This window comes from Mus musculus, chromosome 11 (assembly GCF_000001635.26).
Source record: "Mus musculus strain C57BL/6J chromosome 11, GRCm38.p6 C57BL/6J".
NCBI lineage: Eukaryota > Metazoa > Chordata > Mammalia > Rodentia > Muridae > Mus > Mus musculus.
Window position 1 is genome coordinate 22,845,001 of NC_000077.6, and position 23,379 is coordinate 22,868,379.

At 46.5% G+C, this 23,379-nt stretch overlaps 1 protein-coding gene across 2 annotated transcripts in view; it reads right to left on the reverse strand.

Annotated features, from left to right (window-relative positions):
• B3gnt2 (UDP-GlcNAc:betaGal beta-1,3-N-acetylglucosaminyltransferase 2) overlaps positions 1-15,336 on the reverse strand; it is a 25,598-nt gene extending 10,262 nt beyond the window's left edge. Inside the window, exon 1 of one of the 2 annotated variants that reach the window (NM_001169114.1) lies at positions 15,218-15,336. The gene's annotated coding sequence lies outside the window, so the exon portion shown is untranslated. Of the gene's footprint in view, positions 1-14,493; positions 14,736-15,217 lie in introns of those variants that run through there. The other variant, NM_016888.5, reaches the window with a different exon arrangement.
• Between the last annotated feature and the right edge of the window lie 8,043 nt (positions 15,337-23,379).

Below are 23,379 nucleotides of genomic sequence, written 5' to 3' on the forward strand. Positions count from 1 at the left end.
ATCCCAGCCCTTGAGAGGCAAAGGCAGGCAGATCTCTGAGCTCAAGGCCAGCCTGATCTATGGAGATGGCCAGGGCTTCACAGAGAAACTTTGTCTCAAAAACAAAACAAAACAAAACCACAAAAAAAAAAAAAAAAAAAAAAAAAAAAAAAAACTTTAAAAAAAAAAAAAAAACCACCCAGGGCTAGCAGATAAGATAGCTTAGACCCACTGTTCAGGCTGAAAACCAGTCTGACATCTTCCAACATCTTCCATCCGATAATCAGCTCAACTACTATTTATTTGACCTCTCAAAGCCTGTTCTTCAGTGTAAAATAGCCTGATAACAATCTGCAGACCAGCTTCTTGTCTTCAACACCACATCATTCAACAGCTCTCCTCTGGGGCTCCTGCTTCTGGCACCAAATACTAAATACAGCACATTTCTCCAGTTTTGTTCTTCACTGACTAAGACATTTTCATCCACCCACTGAACCTCCAAAAGAAGGACACAGAGATTAACACTTGTAACTCTTGAAACTGAACAGTTTCAGAATGTCTAACAGACACGGTTTTCTCTGGTCCTGGGCATGGGGGAAAACCCAGAATTTTCTCTTTGGCTTCTTTTTTGCTGCTCACTACAACGCCCAACTCCCACATTGATCAGTCCCCTGCACATGAAGCTACCCAAGTCAAGCGCCTCTTGTATGTATCCTCACAGGACATCTTCCCACAGGACTCCTGGAGCTGAAGCTCAGGGCCCCCATGGAACACGAGCTCACCCTCATATCCTGTCAGCGAGGCCTACACATAGGCATCTGACAAAGTCACTGAAAGCAGTGAAGATAAAGTAGAAGCTAGACCAATAAATACATATAACCTTTTCCTGAAAAAAAAAATGGGAAAGTCACTTACGCTGGTGACTGTGGGCTGGTGAATTACATATAAGTATTTATATTCCGTAAGTCGGCCTCAACCTATTATTACTGAAGGGAACAGGGAGCATAGACTCTCTGGAGTTCGGGGACCTGAGCTTCAGAAATAGTGATCAGTGTCCATCCTGAGCGGAAATCTCAGAAAACATCACAATATTGTTGGAGCCAGGAACTGACAGGCCTTCCCTCTTCAGGAGAATTCTAAGTTACTACAGGGACCAGACCAGTGCAGCTCAGGGCACAGCTGCTTAGATGGCTTTCTCACTGGGGGGGGAGAAGGGCTGTGCCTGGCGTCAAGGAGCTCGAGAAAAGCAACCCCACCCGTTTACAATTCATAGACAAGAGCCCAAGAAAGAAAACCTCTTTATCCTACCAGCAGAACAGAAACCTTCAACCTACAGAGAGTGAAGAGAAATAGCTAACGGCCCAGATCCATTTTCAGAGGTCAGGCAACAGCAGGTGCATCTGCAGCAGAAGTGGTAACCAATGAGCCAGTGCAAGCTGACAGTCTCTGTGCCATCAACCCAAAGGCACCTCTAACCATACTATTGTCCCTTTAACCTGGAGTTAAGGGGAGAGGTCACCAAAGAAGAGCCCCCAGTGAAATAAGCAGAGGCAATTAATGGCACAGCTTTAACTGACAGCAGGGGCCAAGACAGGACCTGAGGGGGTTGTATAGCAGGGCTAATTCTGGAAGTATGGCGAGTGGCAGGGTGCACAAGAACTGGGGTGGGAAGGCAAAGCAGACAGATGGCTCTGGAGCCACCACCACGGGAGTGCATGGGGCTGGTGGATGCAGGGGTTCTCCTAGTTAGAAACTGACTGCTGGTGCTGGGCTGGGCTGCCAGACAGATTACATGTTTTCTTTCACACCTCTGCTTAAAAGTGAAAACAGATAGGCTGCATCACATACAAACAAGAAACAGTCTATGGTGAGTATAAATGCAGTTGGCATGCAGGTACAGTTACAATGTTTCATTGTCTTTGCCCCTGCTTAAAGCATTTGATGCATTACTATCTCTGCCTAGCTCTACCATAGGAATGGTTTCTAACATTTTCCCCTGTAGCATTAGCTGAAAGTGTATACAAAATAAACAGATAAAGATAATTATTACTTTCTTTTTTTTAAAAAAATGCAGTTGGCTTTGGGGTTCACTGAGGCATGTCTTCTGGAAAGCACAGATGGTTTGCCTCCACCAGGCTCTGCTTATCTCCGACTACACAGGACTGTTTCTCTCCTGTCGACCCCTCTAACGGAAAACGTGACAGTGTGCCACCTAACTTTTCCAACCATCTGAATATTTTAGTAAAATGGCAAAGAAGACACATGCTTTCAAAGTCATTTAGCATGGAAGTACTGTGACCTCACCCACCAGAGAGAGGTCAGACTGGCCTCTGCCACTGCATACCCAGAAACACAAGGTCATCCTCTGACCTCCCTCGGACACTCTTCTTCACGCCACCAGAAAAGAACATGTCTTGGTTTTCTCATTTATCATCTTCTCATGGGCTTCTTTCCCGAGTTTCCTACTCTGTCCTTTGCCCAGCACTCTGTCCAGATATTCTCATGTCATTTACCGTTCACAACCAGCTCCCAAGTATAAAGCAATTAAGCTGTGGAGAGCTAATCCCAGTAGGATTGAGCTTTGACCTTTGAACCAGACCTAGAGCCTGTGCTCCTGTGCTGTGTATCACCATCAACATCAAAGAGGACAGAGCACCTCTAATGAAGAGCAGTCTTTAAATCACAGCATTTGTTGACACTTGAAGGGGCATAAAACAATTCTCAGAAAAACCAAGGACTGAGATTTTTATAAAACAAAAGCAAAAAAAAAAAAAAATCAAATTGAGAAAGAAATGACCCATAGCAAATGGTCAACGAGGTACTGAAGCAATGCTGGTCTGGTAACAAGCACCATTCAGGCCATGGCTGGAATCCCCTGGGTGTTTTATGACTCACGAGTTACTCTTGATTAGTTACTTATTCCCACTACAGAATGAAAGATTGGCAAAGGCTCAAACTAGCCCCGCCACAAACATGTTCATGCAATCCTGTTAGAACTTTTAGCCTTCCACTCCCTCCAGTAGCAGAACCTGACAGAAGGGAACAGTACCACAACCCAGGCTCCCCTGCCCTGCAACCAACCTATCAGAGACAGAAAAGGCAATCGGGTAGAGCACCAGGTACAACTGCACTCAACTGTTCACTCAACAACACACACATGCCTTCCCACGGGATTGCAGCCCAACTGCAGAAGGAAACAGATTTCTAATCCAGGCAACCATATAGATTTCCTTATTTACAGAGGAAAACCAAAGTCCCCAGAGGCAAGGGCCTCACTATGCTGAGGTCACCCACAGGGAGAACCAACATGTCACTGTCAACCTTCAGGGAGAATTATCATTGGTGACAAGGTCTTTTTCCACAGTCTATTAATTCTAGTTCAGTAACAAAGTAAACGAAAAAGCTCCATGAAGTTGAACCTCTTGTTCCCCTCACCCACTTTGGGGCAGCTTTATTACTTCTGCCTTTGGCATCTCCTGCACATTTATCTGACTTATCACTCTCTAACGACATGTGTGACAGGACAACAGAACTCTTATTTCTAATCAGTCTGACACTCCACAGACAACAAAGCTGAGGACAAGAAACTCACAGGGCTCCAGGGGCAGAGGAGGAAGCAGGGGGACAGAAAGGGAAGACTTTTCTGCCGTTTTTTCAGGCTGGGTCTTCAACCAGGGGTCGTGAATTTCCTACACAGGGGCAATTTCCTCAAGGGCAACCCTGAGGTCCTGGTCCTCATGACTTACCTCCCAAGTGTGCTGAGGTAGCAAGCAGGTGCAGCCAACCACGCCCAGCTTTTAGGGAAGCTTCCGCTTTCTGATCAAGTCTCTAACAGTGCTTGCGACAATCATCCTTGGATAGATTCATACATGAGCCACCATTTCTCCTCTAGTCCTTGGCTGGCTACTTGCCAGTTCTTTTACGGTGAGTTTTGTCAAAAACCTTTTCTCCTTAATACCCCACTTGCTAATACTAGGACAACATTACCCAGTACCATCCTCAAGACAGTGGAGCTACCTGAGAACACTCTCAGGAAACAGTCACAACTAAGTAGGTCTATAAACAAACACAGGCCCAAGGGATGGGGAAAGGGAGGAAGAAGGCAATTAAAAATTAATAAAAATGCACAAACATAGATTACAGTACTGGACTAGAAACAGAATCCCATTATATAAAGGGTGTAATTGCTTCTGGAAATAAGCAGGCCACTGATCTTGGCTTGGTAATCTTGGTGTAAAGGTAGGCTGGGGGCTGGGTACCCATTTCTATAGATTCATACAGTAAAAGCCAGTTAAAACAGTTAGAAGACAAACTTTAAGTAACTATTAGAATGATCATGACCATAGTGTGCTCCAAGGGCTCTGATGTCCTCTTTAACCCCTAGGAGCAAATGTGTATGTATGTACGTACACACACACACACACACACACACACACACACACTTACTTAAAAGTAAATCTTCTAAAAAATTTCAATTAAGGGATAGAGAGATGGTTCAGTGGTTAAGAACACTGGCTGTTCTTCTAAGAACCCAAGTTCAGTTCCCAGCATCTCATGAGAGGCTTAGCTACATTGTATGTACCTTCAGCTCCAGGCCTTCTGGCCTCAATGGGCACACACATATGTGGCACGCACACACACAAAGTAAAAAATTTAAAAATAAAAATTTTAAATCACCTATGTAAAGTTAGACCTGGTGTCATAGTCCTATAATCCCATCACTTGGGGAGTCAGGAGAATCACAAGTATGTATGAAGACATCTGGACTACCCAACAAGACCGCCTTAAAGCAAACACACAAACAACACAAACCTAAGCTATTCTCAGCACATACTCTATGGGCAAACTCTGTCTTTCTCAATTCTAACTAACTATATTTGGTAATTCCTATGCTCTATGAAATAAAGTTCGAGAGTATCTCAAACACCGTGTTTATTTTAAGTAACCTAATAAATTGCTTTGGGAAGTTTCAACTTCTCCGCTGTTAGGACAGAGGCTTCCAGTAACAAATTTTCCCAAAAGAGAACACGTCCTTGATTACTGTGAAGAAGACACCAAGGGAAATAAGAGACCACAGCCTGAGACTCCACAACTCCTAGACTTACTGTATTACAGTCTCTTAAAGGACAGCTACCTGACTCTTCTACAAACAGGCGTGAGAACTGGGAATGTGACCCAGCTAGATGAGTGCTTGCCTAGGCTGCCAGAAGCCCTGGATTTGATCCTTAGCACCACACATGCTTATGGTCGCATTAGGAGTAGAAACTGGAAGAACAGAAGTTCTTCACTACACAGTAGATCCAAGGTCAGTGTGGGTCAAACAAAGCCCTGGGCACGGAAACCACAGCAGAGCCTGGTGGTGCAATGCAGTAGCAGAGCACATGCCTAGAATATCCAGAACTTGGGCTCCACACTTAGCAAGGCAAAACAGACAAAGATAACGGAACTCATTACTTGGTGTGTTAATTTTAGCCCAGATTTTCTTTAGGTAGAAAATTGTAAATAACAAATGGCACTCCTACATCCTCATTGTGCTCCTTCCAGCTGTAGGTCTAATCAAGGGCCCACAGAATGCATAAGCCAGGAAAATGGTTACCAAGTCTCCTCCCTCACTTTAGGGAGAAACTGGCCCCTAAGGCCAGAAACTTGGCTGAGGTTCTGACTTCTGAGAGAAGCAGGAGGCAGCAAGAAGCAGTATGGAGTAGAGGCATGGAGGGAAGACAGTCATCCCATCGAGCACTCTCAGGGACTTGACCCCCCTCCATCCAGAAGTGCTACTGTCAATGCCTTTGACGGGTCTCTTGCTTCTTAGTTCTACCCCATCCATGAAGGGCCAGGCTCAGTCCCTGCTCTCTGTGGGAACTGTACAATCACCTCCTGATTCTTAGTGCCCCACACAGAGCAGCCCACCCCTCTAAAAGAAGAGAAGATCTAGTCCCCTCAATGTACCTCTCCTCCCAGGTCTGTTTGCCAAACAGAATGGCTCCAGGAAAGCTGAGACTGGCTCTGAGCCCAGAGAGAGGCAGACTACATGCCACACCTCAAGAGCCCTAAAAGATGGATGCCCCCCTAGCACCCCACCAATAAGAACCAAGTATCACTCTTCCCATGCATCCAGTCGCCTCTGCCCTATGGTAAGAGTCCATCCATCCATCTCCTCCCAGACTATTCCTAGGACATCTGGCTCTGGGGTGACACAAACAAGCCACCCTTTCCCTCAGGCCTCACTTCCAATTCCTCTCTACCCTCTTGGATGTTGTTTAGACTTCAATTTACTGAACAGTATCTGCGGACTGTCTTGGCTACAATTTTAAAATATTTGCACATAGATTTAAAACACATTTACCTTCAAAATAGTAATGTATCTTTCTCTGGCCACTCACCAAGAAAAATTAGTATTCATTCAATATATGGGCACACTGAGGAACTGACTGGAAACCCAGTCTCTTTGAATAAGTAATTCCCATCACCTCAGTACTAAATCCCAGCATGTACTACTATTATAGGAACTAGGGCTGCAGCAATCCACCCTCTAGGGCTGAAGGGATTTATCTGCCTCACCCTACCCAGGACACTTCCCTCTCCCCTCGGCTTAGAGCCTGCAGCAGACAGGATATGGGTAGGGTGGGGCAAGAACAGGATTGCCCGAGGCTTCAACACATTACCGGATTTGAAAATTTCCATTATAAAGAGTTTTTTTTTTTTTCCTTTTTAACAGAAGACCCAACAGAACCTTGAGAACAAAAACTCAAAAGAAAACACTCGGTTAAAAATAGGAGTATATTTTTAGTTAAAAATAGGAGATATTTTAAGTTCATTTGAAGAGAGGTAATTCCTTATGTGGCAAAGAATAGTAAAATGGTTGCCTCTCATTTAAACAAGCAAAGCAAACAAGGTACAACTGGTACCTATCAAGGCCTCAGAAAGATGCCTCTGAAACATGGCTGGGCACTCAGCTTGTGCTACAGAGCCTGCCACACTAGCACAGTGAAGGGCTAGAGTCACATTGTATCTTTAACTTGTGTTACTTTTATTGTATCATTTTCTATTGTTTGGGGTTTTTTTTTTTCTGTTTTTTCTAAATATTTCCCATCTTTGGTTGAATTTTCCACTACAGAGCTCCAAGATTAAGAGGGAAGCATCTGTTTATAAACTCACTTTGATCTTTTTTTGTATTAGACAAATAACTCAAATAATTCGATTTTTAAATGTCACTGGGCTTCCCTTGACAATCTAAGGCCAGACCTAAAGCAGACCTAAAGGATTCATTTAAGGGCACAGGCACTTAAAAGCCAGGGATGGACAAGACAGACGTCTGTCGGTCTGTCTGTCTGTCTGTCTCTCTCTCTCTCTCTCTCTCTCTCTCTCACACACACACACACACACACATGTAGTGCATTCCAAAGAGCAATTTCTTAAAATCCTCAACATGAACTCTTAAGTGTGGAGTTCACGGGTCACAGAATCTTCCTAAAATGTCAGGACCTTCACAGAACAGACTTGGAGCATGCGTTCAACCCATGTGTGAATGTGGTCTCAGAGAGCCTGAAGACAGTCTCAAGCAGACCAGGCTGGACTAAAACTCAGAGATCTTCTTGCCTCTGTTGCTCAGAGCTGGGATGAAAGTTATACTCACCAGCCAACCCTAAGGTTTTATTTGGTTGTTTTTCCCTCCCAAGAAGGGCAGGAAATACTGCCCTTAACCAGTTGCCATAGTTACCAAGATGCTCGTCATCAGCCCCAGAGTCAAAAACCACCATCAATAAAATCTCTACTGGCCTGGTTGGCCATGCTACCCACCCCAAGGCTACTGCCCTAGAGTCCCACTCCAGTAACAGCAGACACAGGCCCCTAGGGCCAGGGTCAAGCAGTGGCCTCAATTTCTGCCCTCTCTGGTGGTCACAGACATGCTCTCCTTGCTGGTGCTGCTAGCCCTACGCTGACCTTCCCAAACAACCCCCTTCCCAGCTAGACTGTCATAGTTCTTGCATTCTACTTACTTACAGCCCAACACAGCTTACCATGATTTCAGCACCACTCTCCTCCTCTTTCTCCTGACTGGCAGCTTTGGATCCTAGGCAGAGTCCTCAAGATGGGGACAAATGGCAGTCCCTTAGGTAGAGCTGGGCCAACTCTGCTGCTGGGCTTTCCCTTAGCAGACACTCTGGTCCCTGGGTCTCTCTTAGACACCACCCCAAACTCTACCCAGTCAGATCTGCCTGAGGTTCACACTTCCCCACGTCTGCCTTTATGTTTCCAAATGCCACCCCCTCACAGAGTCGGTTTTTTCCCACCTCTAGAATCTGTCAAATGAAACGTACACTTTAACCCTGGACCACTCCCGGGACCCTCAACTTTCCCTTTCTAAAACCAATGAGGTACTCGGACAAATACCAACATGCCTAAAACAGACAGAGGCTGGGGAACAAGCTAACACTGATGGCCAGGGACAGCAAGGCAGCACCAGCACCCCTAAGGGGAGTGGTAGGCACAAGAGCCAAAGGGCAGGATGGTAATGGGAGGGAGAGAAGAACAGAGGTAGATATTCTAGTAGACCCCAGAACTGTCAATACATTTCAACAGAAACAGGAGGAGTCAGCCCAGAGAAGTGACCTCCAGATATTTCCATTTTTAAAGGATCCCTCCAGCTTGTGAGACCACATATGCAGAATAACAGGAAGCAGGCAGTCTGCAGATCACAAACTACACCAGCCTCCCAGTGTGCCTCCTCTCCACCTCATGCTCATTTCTTCAACAACTGCAAAATCATTCAATGGCTCTCTACTACCTCCTGTCTCTACATGGTCACTAAGGTTGGTCACCTCCCCTGTTCTCCAAAGCTGGGGTGTGGAGAGGGTATTCCTCTGACCTTGCATGCTTGAGCCTCTTGCTGTGTCCTCGGCCCTCCAACTGCTTTCTCCTTTTGAAGCATTTTTCATTCATCATTGTGAGGTGAAGTCTCAATGCCACTTCCTCAGGAAGCCTTTCTTGTCTGCTCCCAACATATGCTGTAACCGTGTGTGGAAACACTCCAGACCCAATAGGACAAAGGGGACCCAGACCATAGCAATCTGCCTGCAAACACAGCTGCCACAAGCAGCCATCACTTCTCAAACAATGTGCCAGCTTCTATGTGGACAGTCTCAGGCCTAGGCTTTCAAAGACTTGCTATCTATCATTTGCTAGCACCCTCTAAGGCAGATCCACAAGTGTCAATGTCACCTAATGCAGCAACAATATGCTTTTCCTGGTTATTCCAGAAGTGCTGGAAAATGCAGAGGTGAGCCCTTCGAAGGGGACAAATGAAGTCAGTGACAGGAGGTTATCCTTAACTTGCCGTGCAACCAAAGGCATTTCCCTTTAAGATATCTTGAATACTGTTTCTAAGTAAATGTAAATAAAAAGATCCTTTTAGGAGAAAATAAAAAACAAAGCAAAAGAGTGAAGTATCAATCATCCAAGATGCAGTTAAGAATGAGACATGTGCTAGGCAGTGGTGGCGGGAGGCAGAGGCAGGCGGATTTCTGGGTTCCAGGCCAGTCCGGTCTACAGAGTGAGTTCCAGGACAGTCAGGGCTACACAGAGAAACCCTGTCTCAGACAAAACAAAACAAAACAAAACCAAGAATGAGACATGTCCATTAACACATGAGGGTGGTTTAACCAGTCAGAGTGAAGCATGCAATTAAAGCAACTGCAATGTGCTCTCACTTTTGGAATAATTCACTCACAAAACATGAAGTGGTAAAGGCCGTCTGAGCACCTGAGTGCTTAGTCACGGCTCCTCGGGAACTCTATCACCTCACCTGTTACAAGCTAGCTCATACCAGCCAGGTGCCCAAACAGCTCCGGGTGAGATAGCCAAGTGTGGCCCCTCAGAGATAAATCAATGAAAAAAGAATAGGAGGTCATCAACTTTAAAGACACAGCTTATTTCAACTAAATGCCACAGAGCAAGACCAACATTTGCTAGGCATGGGGAGGTGCACCAGGACTAGGGAGGCAGAGGCAGGTGGGTCTGAGTTTGAGGATCAGCCTGATTTACATCCTGAGTACCAGGGAGCCAGGGTGGAGAGGGTGTTTAAGACTGTCTCAAAATGATCGGTGTGGTGGCGCACGCCTTTAATCCCAGCACTTGGGAGGCAGAGGCAGACGGATTTCTGAGTTTGAGGCCAGCCTGGTCTACAAAGTGAGTTCCAGGACAGCCAGAGCTATACAGCGAAACCCTGTCTCGAAAAAAGAAAAGACAAAAAACAACAACAAGAAAAGACTGATTCAAAACAAGACTTATTAGCTTTTTTATAATGACGTAGATTATTTAAACCAAAAATACAATTCCTTTAGCTATCAGCATCTCAGGTACTGGTGTTTTATTAAATGTGCATGTATGAGCACATGCTTGTGAGCACCAGTCATGAAACAAAAGCAGAGGTCAGAGGAAAACAAGTGGGAATTGCTTCTCTCCTTCCACCATACTCATAAAGTCCACGTCAGGCTTGATGATAGGTACCCCCAAACTCACTGAGAATCTCAGCAGCCCAGGTATCATTCACTTTAATTTTCCTATCATCTCACATTGATAAAACTGAGGTTCAGGGAGACCAAGCAACTTACCCACCATCACACAGCTAGGGGCAAATCCAGCTTTCAAATCTCACGGGTTATAAAACACTACATATGCTACAGCAGATTCCAATTAACTGCAGGATAGAGAAAACCAATCTATGGTGAGCACCTTTAGAAAAGGGACAGAGATGGGCTGGCGAGATGACTCGGTGGTTAAGAGCACTGACTGCTCTTCCAGAGGTCCTGAGTTCAAATCCCAGCAACCACATGGTGGCCCAAAACCATCTGTAATGAGATCTGATGCCCTCTTCCGGTGTGTCTGAAGACAGCTACAGTGTACTTATATATCTGAGAGAGAGAGAGAGAGAGAGAGAGAGAGAGAGAGAGAGAGAGAGAGAGAGAGAAAAGAAGCACAGAAACCTAGTGAAACAGCTCAGGGTCTGACTGTGTAACATAAACAGAACCTCACACTGTGCCTCATCAACTAAAAGGAAAAGCTTAGCTAACAGACTCCAAGTTCATGCTCCTAACTATCTTACCTTAGCACAGCTCAGGGAGCCTTGCTATAGTCCTAGAACTGATCACCATGACTAATAAGTTTGTTTCTTAAAGGGAAAGAAATGAACAGCTACTAAGCAATATACATTGTTATTACACCAGAGTGAAGGCTCTACACAAACCTAGTTTTAAATGTAACAATGGAAAGTGGCAAGTATCAATTGCTTGGCTAATGGGAATTTCCCTACCAAATAAAAAAAAATTAAAAAAAATTAAGCCCTGCTGGAGGGAATGTCTATAGACAAACAGAAAATAATTTCAAATAATTTCTTACATTTACATAAGGAAATGTGGACACCTAACCTTACATAAATGTTAAAAATGTGCATTATATTGTAATCAGATACAATGTTGGCTCTCAAAGAGTTTGAATTTTGTTACAGTAATTAAGCCACATCAAGCAAACAAAGCAGGCAGCAAAAGAGTTAAAAAAAAAACCCAACACCACCACCACCACCAACAACAACAACAAAAAACTCACAGAAGGGGCAACATACAGTTGAAAGGAATAGAAAACTCAGTAGGAATAATGTTTCCAGTAGTAGCTGCCCCAGGAACAAATCCTCCACAAACAGTTGGTGCCTCATGCTTCCCACTCAGGCTCTGTTCAGACTGGCAAACTTCTCCAGCAGTGGCTAATGATGAAATCATTACATCAATTCTCAAAAAGCCTCACCTCACACATGCGCACACCTCTTATACAAACAGTAATTGCCTCTCCAGAGAGGAATACATTCATCCTACCATTTGAATATATTCAGCAAGTGCCCACTCCGTCCAGAAAGGGAAAAGAGACAGCCAGAGCTACATCTAGGGAGGGCAAGGTGAGGTGAGCTGGAGCGATGCACTATCTCCTTTACTGGACGACTTCAGTTGTTAGGTAATACTTATAGCTTTCAAATGAAGCGAGCCTCATTCAATTCACGATTTAATCCGTAATCACTAAAAAATGTCAGACAACTGATCATAATGATTTTTGACCCCAGAGCAATTACAGAAGACCAAAAGACCTCTATGATAATTTCTGAGTTTTGGTAATTTATGTACCACTATTTGTGTGTTATAACAGGTCGTATTACCAAATATTAGCTTTTAGACCAGCCTTTTAGACCAACCAGCATCATTTTTAGGTTAAGCAACAATGTTTGGATCTTGTTTCCTAATATAACCCTTAAAAAACCAAGCACACACATTTGAACCAACAGTATAGGGCAGAGTCAACAGTAAATTATCGGTTCCCCTTTCCCTTTTTAGCCTAACTGTACTATGTGAGAACAAGGGAAATCCAAATTATTTTAAAATTGTTTTTTGGTTTTCTGAAACAAGGTTTCTTTGTAACCCAGGCTGGCCTTCTGAACTCTGGCAATCCTCAGCCTCTGACTCTGAGTACTGGGATTAAAGGTGTGTGAACCACCATGCGATTTTTTTTTTAAGCAAGTATATCTTCAAAACCGTAAACCATCTCTGTGCTCAGGCCTTCAAAAGCAATGGGTTTGGGGTAAAGCAATTCATAAACAAATTATGTTTCTCTCAAAGACTACCTCTCCCTTAGGTCTTAAAAATCTACTATCTCTGTCGGTCAAGCTTGGGTGATTTCAGACTGGACAAATCTGACAAATCTGAACAGTTCCACCAGATGACTGGTTTTTGGCAAAGGTAAGCTGAGGCCACCAAGAACTTCGTTATGATCTCTATAAGCGCTTAAGCATCTTATTTGTCCTTAAAAACAATCTTACTGTCCAAGTATCCCATTCCCGAAACTAAATAGGGGATACAAGCCTCTTAAGGAAAAAAACATTGTCATTTATCAGCACGTGGCAGAGCAAGCCTCTAGAATGGACTCCTAAGTTTAGCAGAGAATCCGACATTTACACAAAAACACTAAATTAAGAACGGCAGGCTGAGTCCTGAGTGGGGAAAGCAGTATTCTACGCCGAGAAAGGAGTTCCAAGCAGATCTGCTGATAAACATATCTGTACACACTGCAAAGGCCGGAAATTATTCGGGCGAGTTCTACAGGGCTCCCGCACACTTCTTTGGTCTTAAAACCTAACCGTATAAAGAGCTCTAGGACCGGCGTAAAAACTCCCCGGGGTTCCATCAGCTTTCATAATCTCTATTCAAAAGAAACAGAAGTTGGACTAGAACAGGAGGGAAGTGACCGGCCTGCCCCTGAGCCGGTCCCCTATCAAGTGCGCGGTCCAAACCCCACAGAAGTGCGCTACGGCTGGGCCCCGGTCCCGCCCTCCTAGCTCCACTCAGGTCCAGTGGCCCTCTCATTAACCATCCCATCACTTTCCGAGGCACAAAGAAGTACCCTGGAAGAACCTGTAATAACACGAAGCCCATTTTCACCCATTGGCTTCGAAACCTGGAAAAAGCTACGGCTTGGCGGGGAGCGGAGGGGGCAGAAGAACAGGTTTAATCGTTTGAAGCAGTCAAGTTGGGAGACCACAGTGGGCAGGGGAGCGAAGGCCAGCCACCCTGTATTTGGGGCAGGAGCGAACATGGGGCCAGCCCAGGTTACCCAAGTGTGCATTACTTTTCAAGATGACCTCGCACGCACTATGACACTAGAGAGGAGTCTTCAGAGCTTCCTTCCCACACAAGACCCGGGAGCTCAGAGGACCCTAGGCGAGTGCATTTGAGCAGGTGCTAGGTGTTACGTCCCCAGAAGGGTCCCAGCCCCTCAGGTGCGCCCACCTGCCAGTCGCAGGGCCAGCTCCCCAGGCAGTCCTGAGTCTAGTTAATCATTCAACGCGGGCGGCGTGGAATATTTTTTAGAGGTCAACGCGAAAGGTTCTCCTGAAGTTTCACAGAAACCAGTCTTTGGGGACCCGAAGATAACAGTGCCAGCGGATGGGGGTGAAAAGCGGCAGCCAGCGGCTCACAAACACCTGATCTGCCCCTGCGGCACCCTAGACCAGCGCAGTGCGCGGGCGGGGCAGAACACCGCCCGCGACGCTCCCCCGCCGCCCAGGCCCGCACCTCGTGCGCGGGGTACAGCGCGGCTCAGGGTGTCGCTGCCCTCTCCCTGTGGGTGCAGGAAGAGCGGAGGTCGAGCAGGTGAGAAGGTCAGGAAGGAGGTGGAGGCCGGGAGACTGGGGAGAAGGTGAGGAGGCTGTAAAGGAGGGGAGAAGGACCAGGAGGTGAGGAAGCCGGACAGGAGAACGGAGACCGGTGAGGATATCCGGGAGGTGAGGAGGCCAGGGAAATGATGTGCGGAGGCCAGGAAAGTGAGACTGGGAGCGGTGAGGGGAACCCGATGGAACGTATGCGCAGACAACGCAGGAGCCACAGAAGAGCGGCGAGAGCGCGGGGCGCCCACACCGGCCGGAACTAGCGCGGCGGGGCGGGGATGCAGGGCCGGTGCCCACCCACCCGGCCCTACCTTGTCTAGGGACACCTCCAGCTCGGCGGGGCGGGGCGGAAGACCGCGGCCGCATCCACGTCCCAGCCGCTCTTGCGGCTCAGCCCCGCGACCGCCGCCGCTCTCGCTCCATGCGCAATGCGCGGACGGGCGGCCCGGCGGGGTCTGGGCGGCTCCGGCTCGCCTCAGCTCCAGCACTTGTTGCCGCGGCGGCCGCTGAGCCTTACTCTCGGCCCCGGCTCCTGGCACCGCCGCCCCCTGCCGCGTCCCTTCGGTCCCGCCCCCGCCCGATTCTCCAATCACACGCCGCGCCACCGCGCGCGTCACCGCCGGGAAGGCCGCGCTCCCGCCCCGTGGCCCAAGTTTGGGAAAGGCCGAACTCGAACCCTCCCGCCAGTTGGCGCCCAGGTCCCGCTGGGACTGCGCCCCCGGGCCCTTCCCGAGCTCTCCGCCCCTCGTAGCACTGAGAAAACCTAAGGCTTCACTGGAGCGCGCGGTGTCCAAAGATTACAGTCTCCCCCGCTCCGCCAGGAAGTAGCCTCCCCCAGAAAAACAGCTGAGACTTGAGTCCCAAACCCTGCTGAGATCCAGGGTCTAGTGTAAACTCTTCAGCTACCAGGGCGTGGCGCTTGGTGAGAATTTGCCAGCCAGCACTGGCATGTAGCTAAGTCTAGACGGCTCCGAGTGGCTTGTGAGCGGGATCCACGAGGGGAGGTGAGAAGAGGGAAACCCAAGTGCACCTGACCTTTGCTCTCAGCGTACATAGTAGCGGCAGCCACCTAGATAGATGCCCAAGGCCTGAGGGTGGTGCCTATCTGGCCTCTTCGGACCTTCAGGTTATGAAGCCATCAAAGACACGATGAGGTCTCCACGTGGTTCCACTCGGGTCTCAGGAAGTCAAGAATGCAAGATGCGGGAGGCGCTGGGTGCGGAGTTCGCTCGGCGACTTCAGAAGTTGGGCTTAGCAAGACATCTGAACGCTGAACCCCCGTGATGCCGCTGGACTGAGCACCAACCACACCCAAGCATGGATCACGCGGGACCCGGAACGGTCCCCCACCCCCAACCCAGCGCCTCCCCAGGCTCCCCAGAGCGCTACGTGCCAAGGTGAGGCCCAGGAAAAAGCCGGGGAGACCGGATGGAGAAGTTGCTCTAGTTTGTAGAGCTGGGTGGGCCGGCCGAGTCGGCACGCCCTCAACACCGAACCTAGAGCCTGGTCCCCACAACCTGGGACGCGCTTGGAAGCTGCTTCCTCTCCCCTCCATTCTTATTGCTAAGGCCTTCGGTCGACCCTCTGGAGATAATCACACTGAGAAGTTAACACTCTACACCTGTTTGCTTTTTTTTTTTTTTTTTTTTTTTTTCAGAAGGCTGTCAGATGGAGTTAGTCAAAGGGATGCCATTGACTTTCGAGCGCTGGAGATTGAATTTCAGCCAGCTCGACCAAGACCACGAAGTCTTACTTACAGCCGCAGAAAGAAGTAAGTGCGAGTTGTTTGGGTTGAGCGCAGAGCCACGTGTGTACGGTCATCCACAAGAAGGAATTCTGAGTCAGTGGTTCTGGAAATGTTAAGATTGACAATCTGCAGACCGATCTGTTCTTATGTTTGTCACTACGTTCCCAAACAACAACAACAACTTGGATTTTTATATGTTCACATAAACTGTTAACCACTGTCACTCTGAACAAGAAAGGAAGAGAAATTGTATGCTTTTCTTGACTCTGAGGAATTTTTTCCCACGATTATATTTATAATTCAGAAAGCCAATAAAAGAAGCAAATTAGAAGTTAGGTCTGTGTACTTGATTAACTGCAGACTGCCGTATTGATATTTAAACGTTGTGACGAGACAAAGCTGGATTCTTGGTGGGCATTTTGTTATTGTATTTCCCCCTTAAATGGCTCTCCGAAGCCACAGACATGCTTTCAAGGATTGCTAGGCAAGAAGTTTTGAGTAAAGTCAGCTGGCAAGCAACAGGGAAAGAAAGCTTGAGTCTTTCAGAGCTGCCAAAAGCTGCCCAGGCCATGTAGTTTTGTTTTTGTCTTTTTTTTTTTTAAAGGCGTTTTCTCCTTGGTGCCATTGAGTGCAGCTGGAAATGTTCCATCCAGCTTCCAGTGTGACTTTGGGGAAATAACTCAAGTGTTGGATTCCACACCCACTTAGCTGTCCTGCTTACTCTTAGGTTATGAGGGATTCATCATCGAAAGGCAGAGATAATACATTCAACAAATGTGCTGTCCAACCCAGGCGCAGACGACCAAAGAAGTGCTTAATAATTAAATAAATTAAAACTATTTCATTACAATTAAGATATAGACCAAAAGAACTGTAAGAAGGTAGGACCATTTTGAGGAGTCCAGGAAAAGTGCTTAGTTTTTCTATTGCTGTGGTAAAACACCATGACCAAAAGCAGCTGAAGAAGAGAGGGTTGGTTTGGCCGACAGTTCATAAAGGGAAACTGAGGAAAGAGCTGACACAGAGACAATGGAGGAACCCAGCTTACTGGCTTAGCCTGCTTTCTTATTCTACTTGGGGTGTGCTGGGCCCTCTCACACCACATGTAAAAAACAAACAAATGAACAAACAAACCTACAGACCTGTGGACAATCTGATGAAGGCGTTTCTCAGTTGAGTTTCCTCTTCCCAGATAAGTCTAGTTTGTGTCAAGTTGACAAAAAACAAACAAACAAAAATAAATAAATAAATAAAAATAAAAAAAACCACACACACCCCAGCTGCTTCTGGCTATAAGGGGAAGGTATCGAAATAAGCAGAGTTTGGATTTTATTCAATGAAACATTTGAAGTAGAAATTATATTCTAAAATTTGCATTGTGGGTAAGTCGTTCTCTGCCATATGAAGGATAGGGCAGGGGCACAGCTAGGGGGTGTCGGTCTATACAGCAGTAGAGAATGGACACCACCACAAGACTTAGCCACTCAGATGGTGAGGAATTCTGGAAAGTGCCTAAGTGGTACAGCTTCAACCAGGCAGATAGCCATTTCTGCATTGGGGAACCTGCCAAGATTCCAGCTTGGCCAGGGCAGGTGTGTGGCGCCTGTGAGATGCCCTTTTGAGCAGTTGAGTACTAGAGTAACTGGTGGCCCTGCGGCAATGAAATCCATAAGATAGTATAAGGGAACTTAGGGGTAGATAAATCAAGAGGGGCATGGACAGGGTGAGCTATCTCACAGAGGGACAGGATGACCAGTAGTGAGGCAGGGAGAAAAGTCAGTCAGCAGAGGGAACAGACACAGTGGGGGAGGCAGGAGGCAACAGCTCTTAAAATGGCAGAGACCCATGTGTGATGTGCTTGCTCTAGTGGCTTGAATGATGTTGGGATGTTTGCAGGTCATGACTGGTGGATCAAAGAATGGCCTAAGGAGTAAATGAGAGATGAAAAAAAGTAAGAACAGGGAAGAGAGAAATTGTATAATTATATTTTAACTTTTAAAAATTGAAGAAAAATCCCACGCAAATAAGAGCAAGAGCTATCACACACATATATGAATGATAGAAATGTGATAGGCATTATATATATATGTGTGTATATATATATATATATATATATATGAATGATAGAAAGGCACTGAGTCTAGGCAACTCATTTGACTGTGAAAAGTCAAAAAAAAAAAAAATAACCAGAGGCCTGGAGAGGTGGCTCAACTGTTAAGAGCACATGTTGCTCTTTTAGAGGACCCAGGATTAATTCCCAGTTGTTAGAGCAGAAGAGCAAAGAAGAACCTGGTCCACAGTGCCGGGTGATCAGAGAGAAAGGACAAGACATCAAGTCACTCAATAAGGGAAGGAGGTCAGGTCTCAAATCTGGGTGTGCGGAGGTGAACTTTAGGGCCACAGTAAGCCAGAAAGTGATGGAGTAGGGTAGAAGTGAACACCTAGAAGTGAGTGTTAATACCAACGCTGAGCTATTAAGTGTCAAGGTTAATGCATGGACCATTGGTGTGACTGAAGCCATCTAGGATGTGGGCAGGAATTAGGAATGCATTGTGAAGACATTGAGCCAGGAGCTAAATTTCTAAGAGTGCTGCCCTGGAGATCAGAAGATGGGGAGCGCCAGAAAGGGGAAGGGAATATGGCTGGATGTCAGTCTTCTCAAGGGGGTGTGTGCAGGAGACATAGGACAGTAATGAGATCAGGTAGAAGGTTCATCCAGCCCCTGGGTCCTTGGAGAACATGGGTGAGAGCCAGCAGTGTCACCTCCCAGGCCCGCAGGAGAAGCAAAATAGGTGTTTGATTGTGAGTGGCAGCTGCTGTTGGGATGGGTGCACAGTCTCAGGCACAGACTGGCACTTGGACTGATGAGACAGCCTTTCATTCACTTCGCTTGCTGAAGTCTGCAGTTTCCCAGAGACACGTGGAAGGATGTGAGCTCAGCCACTTAGCAGGAGGGATAGTCAGGCACCAGAAGGGCAGAGCACTTTGTGACCCAACATGCTGGAGCGATAAACAATCTTTGGAGGAATGAAGATGAAAAGAACAAGAGGCACAGTGGAATTCTGCCTCAGTTGTTTCTTTTTGAATCTCTGCAAACAGGACCATACCCTATCACTTTTCCTTTCCACGATATCCATCAGGGTAAGACATCTGTGAGCCTCCTCCTCCAAATAAGCCTCTGTGGGTCCTTTATAGCACAGAACCTTGAATGCTAAGCTTATCCTACAATGTCTGTCACCTTCTTCCAGGCATTTGTTAACTTCTTGATCTTATTTTCACTGTCTATAAAATGGAGCTGTTAAAATGCACCTGTCTCCGATGGTAAAGAACAGATTACAAGCAAGCACTTTTCAAATGTTGAAATTTTGTATAAATGTGAGTAGTTTCCTTGTTCCTATCCCCCAATGTGCCTCTGGATACACCCACAGCTCTCTCATAGCCTTTTAAAAAACTGAGTCTCTGCCCCAGAGGAGATTATAATTTTGCTTCAGAGACAGACAAACACATCCAAAACAATTAGAGAGGAATGCGCAGCTGGGCTGATTAAGTGCTAAATTGTTAGGCGCTTACAATAGGAGAGCTGAGAGCAGAAAAGGAGCAATTAGCCAGGGTTGGGGGAGCCTGGGAGGCTTCCTGGAGAGGGGAGTGCGGAAGGCAGGCACTCAGGTTGCTTACTTAGCCTGAAGAAAACACTTACAGGCAGGCCTGTTCTGTCTGTCTGACCACACTGTGACATGGATCTGGGAAAAGACCTTAGGTCCGAAATTTCATTCTTTAGACCCTATTTGTTCGGCCTATTGCTACTTTGTGAATCCCTGGCCCCTCTGGGGACTTACAGCTTGGCCCACAGAGTAAATTGACACATTGTATACTGAGTGTCACAGAGTTGGCTCTTGCATCACATTTGGTGAGGAAACCAAAGACGATCTTGCACACAGGAACTGTGTACCTAGTGCCCACTTAGTAGTTTGGCCTCTACAGACCGGAAACTCCTGAGCAAGTAGGTCGGGCTGCCTCTCCCTAGTTTTTGAGCTCTGCATTTTGCCTCAGTACCTCTGGCTAGCCTACAGCATACCTACAGAACCAACACCCTGGGCTGCATGTACCTCCTTTCCTCTTGACTGCCCTTGCCTCACAGGCCAGGACCCCCAACAAACCTACCCGCTCAGAGCTACCTTTTTCTTCCTTGGTTGTGTCAGACCCAGCTCATGTGATCCTTTGTGTAATGAAGACCTCAGTGGCATGCCTCTTAGCCCTGTGGCCTGGTTGGTACTTGTACCTCTCGCCTTCTCACCTGCAAGCATAGAAAGGGGCCCAGCATGGCTAAGGGACACTCATAGCTGGCATAAATAGCCAAAATTCCCACACTCAAATATGTTGTGAATTTAGGTCGTTTTAGATCAATGGGTCATGACTCATAGGAGTTGAACAACCTTTTGACAGGGTCTTAGGATCACTAAAACCATCAGAAAACACAGATATTTCAATTACACAGAATCACAATTCATAGTAGTAGCAAAATTTCAGTTACGAAGTAGCAACAACAATAACTTTATGCTTGGGGGTCATCAGAACGTAAGGAACTGTGTTAAAGGGTATGGCATCAGGAAGGTTCAGAAATGCTGTTCTAAAAGGATAGCAGTGTTTCCATAGTTTGTTACTCTGTTTCGGGGGTGGGACACTATACACAATTGTATTGAGTGAAGAACTAATTATTGATTGTACCTGTAGAATCTTGACAGTGGAATTCTTAGAAATCTATTTTGAGTCCTTTGAAACTGGCAAGTGAGGAAAATAAGCCTCTAAAGTAGAGACTTTTCAGAAACCACAAACCTTAGTACCGCAGATGTTATCTTGAATGGTGGACAAGAAAGTCGAAGGCTAGAATCACCAGCTCTAAAACAGATGATTTGCTCCCAGGGTGACTTGCAGCAGAGGAAAACAGAAAGCCCCATCACCAGGTGCAGATGCTGGAAACAAATGCCATGATCCCCGGGGGACTCCATAGTGCACAGTTTTTAACAACTCAGAATCCCCAGGTTTGTGAAATCTAGTCTGCACACGATATTGTGACCTTGGTGCACAAGGTCAGCCATTGGAAGGGGTATGAGCAACTGGCTGTCCCTATTAAGAACATCGTATTTGGGAAATAGATCACTCAGTAAGAAGAAATGCAAAATCATACTCATAATTATCATCCAGCCGAAACATTATGTTCAAGGAGAGAGGCCTAAAATTGCAGTGTGGAGCCTGAGGCAGCACTGTTAATATGATTATCGGAGCACAGGCCTATTAGAGAGCTTAATGCCTGATTTTGGCATCATCTCTTGCAAAGCTCCCAGGGTCTAGAAACCATTTCAATTGTAAACACAACTGTTACAAAGCATCCATTTCCAAGGGGGGTAGCAAAAATCTGCTAACCTTTACCCAAGGCCAAAGCTGCCTGGTTAAGAAGAAAGAAAACGCTTTAGGAAAAATACCAACTGATCGGCAACTCTAGTTGGCCCTTTTGGAGAAAGTTCATCTGGCTGCAAGTCTTACATAGCAGAAGAACAATACATTTATGGATTGAGGTCTAACCACCATATGTATGAACCAACTCAGATGCAGAGGTCTGAGTCTTGACTGCTACTAGTAAAACATCGTGATTCCAAACTCAGATCCCACTTTGTGGAATTGATGTTTCTAGGGTAATGGTAATAACCTATCTCAAAGAGTTCATAGGAAGGAGAGATGTCCCTTACGACTGAGCCTCATTGGGGCTCCATTGCCTCTGCTGTGGGACCATCCTCACAGGGTAAAATACAGACAGTATCTTCAAGTCAAATGGGAGGCAGTCTCAACCTCTGTCCTGGACCCACGGGTCTTTCTGCCCTTATTCCAGTGGTACCAGCATCATGGGGATGGGAAAAACAATAACGACCCCCAGAGGAACCGAGTATCAGTCATCAGGATCCCATGCCTCTTGAAACTCAAATGGCAAGATTGTCCCACAGCAAACAATCATAGGGGGACAGGGCAGCGATCCCTCAAACATGACAGTAGTCAGGGGGAGGAGAGAGCATCGGACGCTCAGACAGTCTTCGAGCAAGAAAGATTATGCACATGTTCACGTTACAGAACAACACAGTGAAAAAAGCCAAACACAAGAATCACATATTAAGTTCAAGAGCAAGTACAGTCCCTCTATGCTGACAGAAATCAGAACACTAGTTGCCTCTGGAATAAGGACAGGATTAAGTGGAAAGAAACCGAGGATAACATTCTCCCCACCGCATGGGACCCCACCGCATGGGACAACAATCGCCACATTCACACACAGGCTTCTCCTAGTCTTTTCCCATGAAAAATAACAGCCCTTTAAGTTAGCTAACTGTGTGCATGATAACACATATCACTGTTTGTAAATTATCCTTCAGAATGGGAAAAGGAAGGACAGGGGAGGGGTGACCCTCACCACTCATCCCACCTCTCAGTTTAGGCAATTTAGTGCCAAACCCAGGCCGCCACAGATTAATTAAGCTATGGGTTGCAGGGCATAGGTTATATTCTGCCTGAGCTAAACATTTAAACTTGAGCTCCTATTCCTCTAGGTGCAGAAAGCCTCCGTCACTGTTGCCTTCCCTTCTTGCCTAAGTTCATCCTAGGGAGTGGGTTTTCAGAGTCGGCATCCCTCCCAGCTAGCTCAGTATGCACATTATTGTGCAAGTTTGGGTCTCTAGACTCCATGCCATAATTTTATAGAAAAAAAATAGGGAAGTGTGATTTAGCTAAATTACAAAAGACATATGGCTGGTCATCAAAAACCAGGAAAGGAGAGTTTGGGTCCCCAGGAAACACAAGAAGAAGGTGCGGACAGGCTTTCAAAGGGCCAGAAACCAAGGCTGGAGCTACAGCACAAGTTACAAACTGTAGAGGCAACTCCATCTTTAAGTATTTGTGTGGTAAATTCCCCCTGTACTCTCTAGGGGATTTTATCCCACAGGACTGAAGCTCACAGGTGGGGCAGGCCCTGGCCTAGCATTTAGTGGCTCCAGTTCAGCTTCTTTGCTGTTCTCTTAGCTTTGCTTTCTGCCTACACCGCTTGCTTTCCACAGCTACCTCAGACTCGTCCTTCAGAGCTTCTTCTCGACCTTTTTTTATGTCATAGGAAAACTATCGACATAGTTTTCTTATCATTTCTTCCCATGTCTTTTGCTGTTGTGGAATCATATGACTCTCCTATGACCATCACTGGCAAAAGGCATGAGACAAGTCTACCCTCTGCAAACACAGCCAGAGCTCTGCTGACCCAGATAGATGGAGCCTTGCAGGTAGATTCCTGGCCCAAGGGAAGCTGAAATAGGCAGAGAGAAACTGAATTTCTGTGCTATCGTGGCCGTGGGGCCTGAGCAGATGTTTCAGAGAGCTCTGGGACTGGGATGGCTCAGAGTTGGTCCAAGCTGGATGA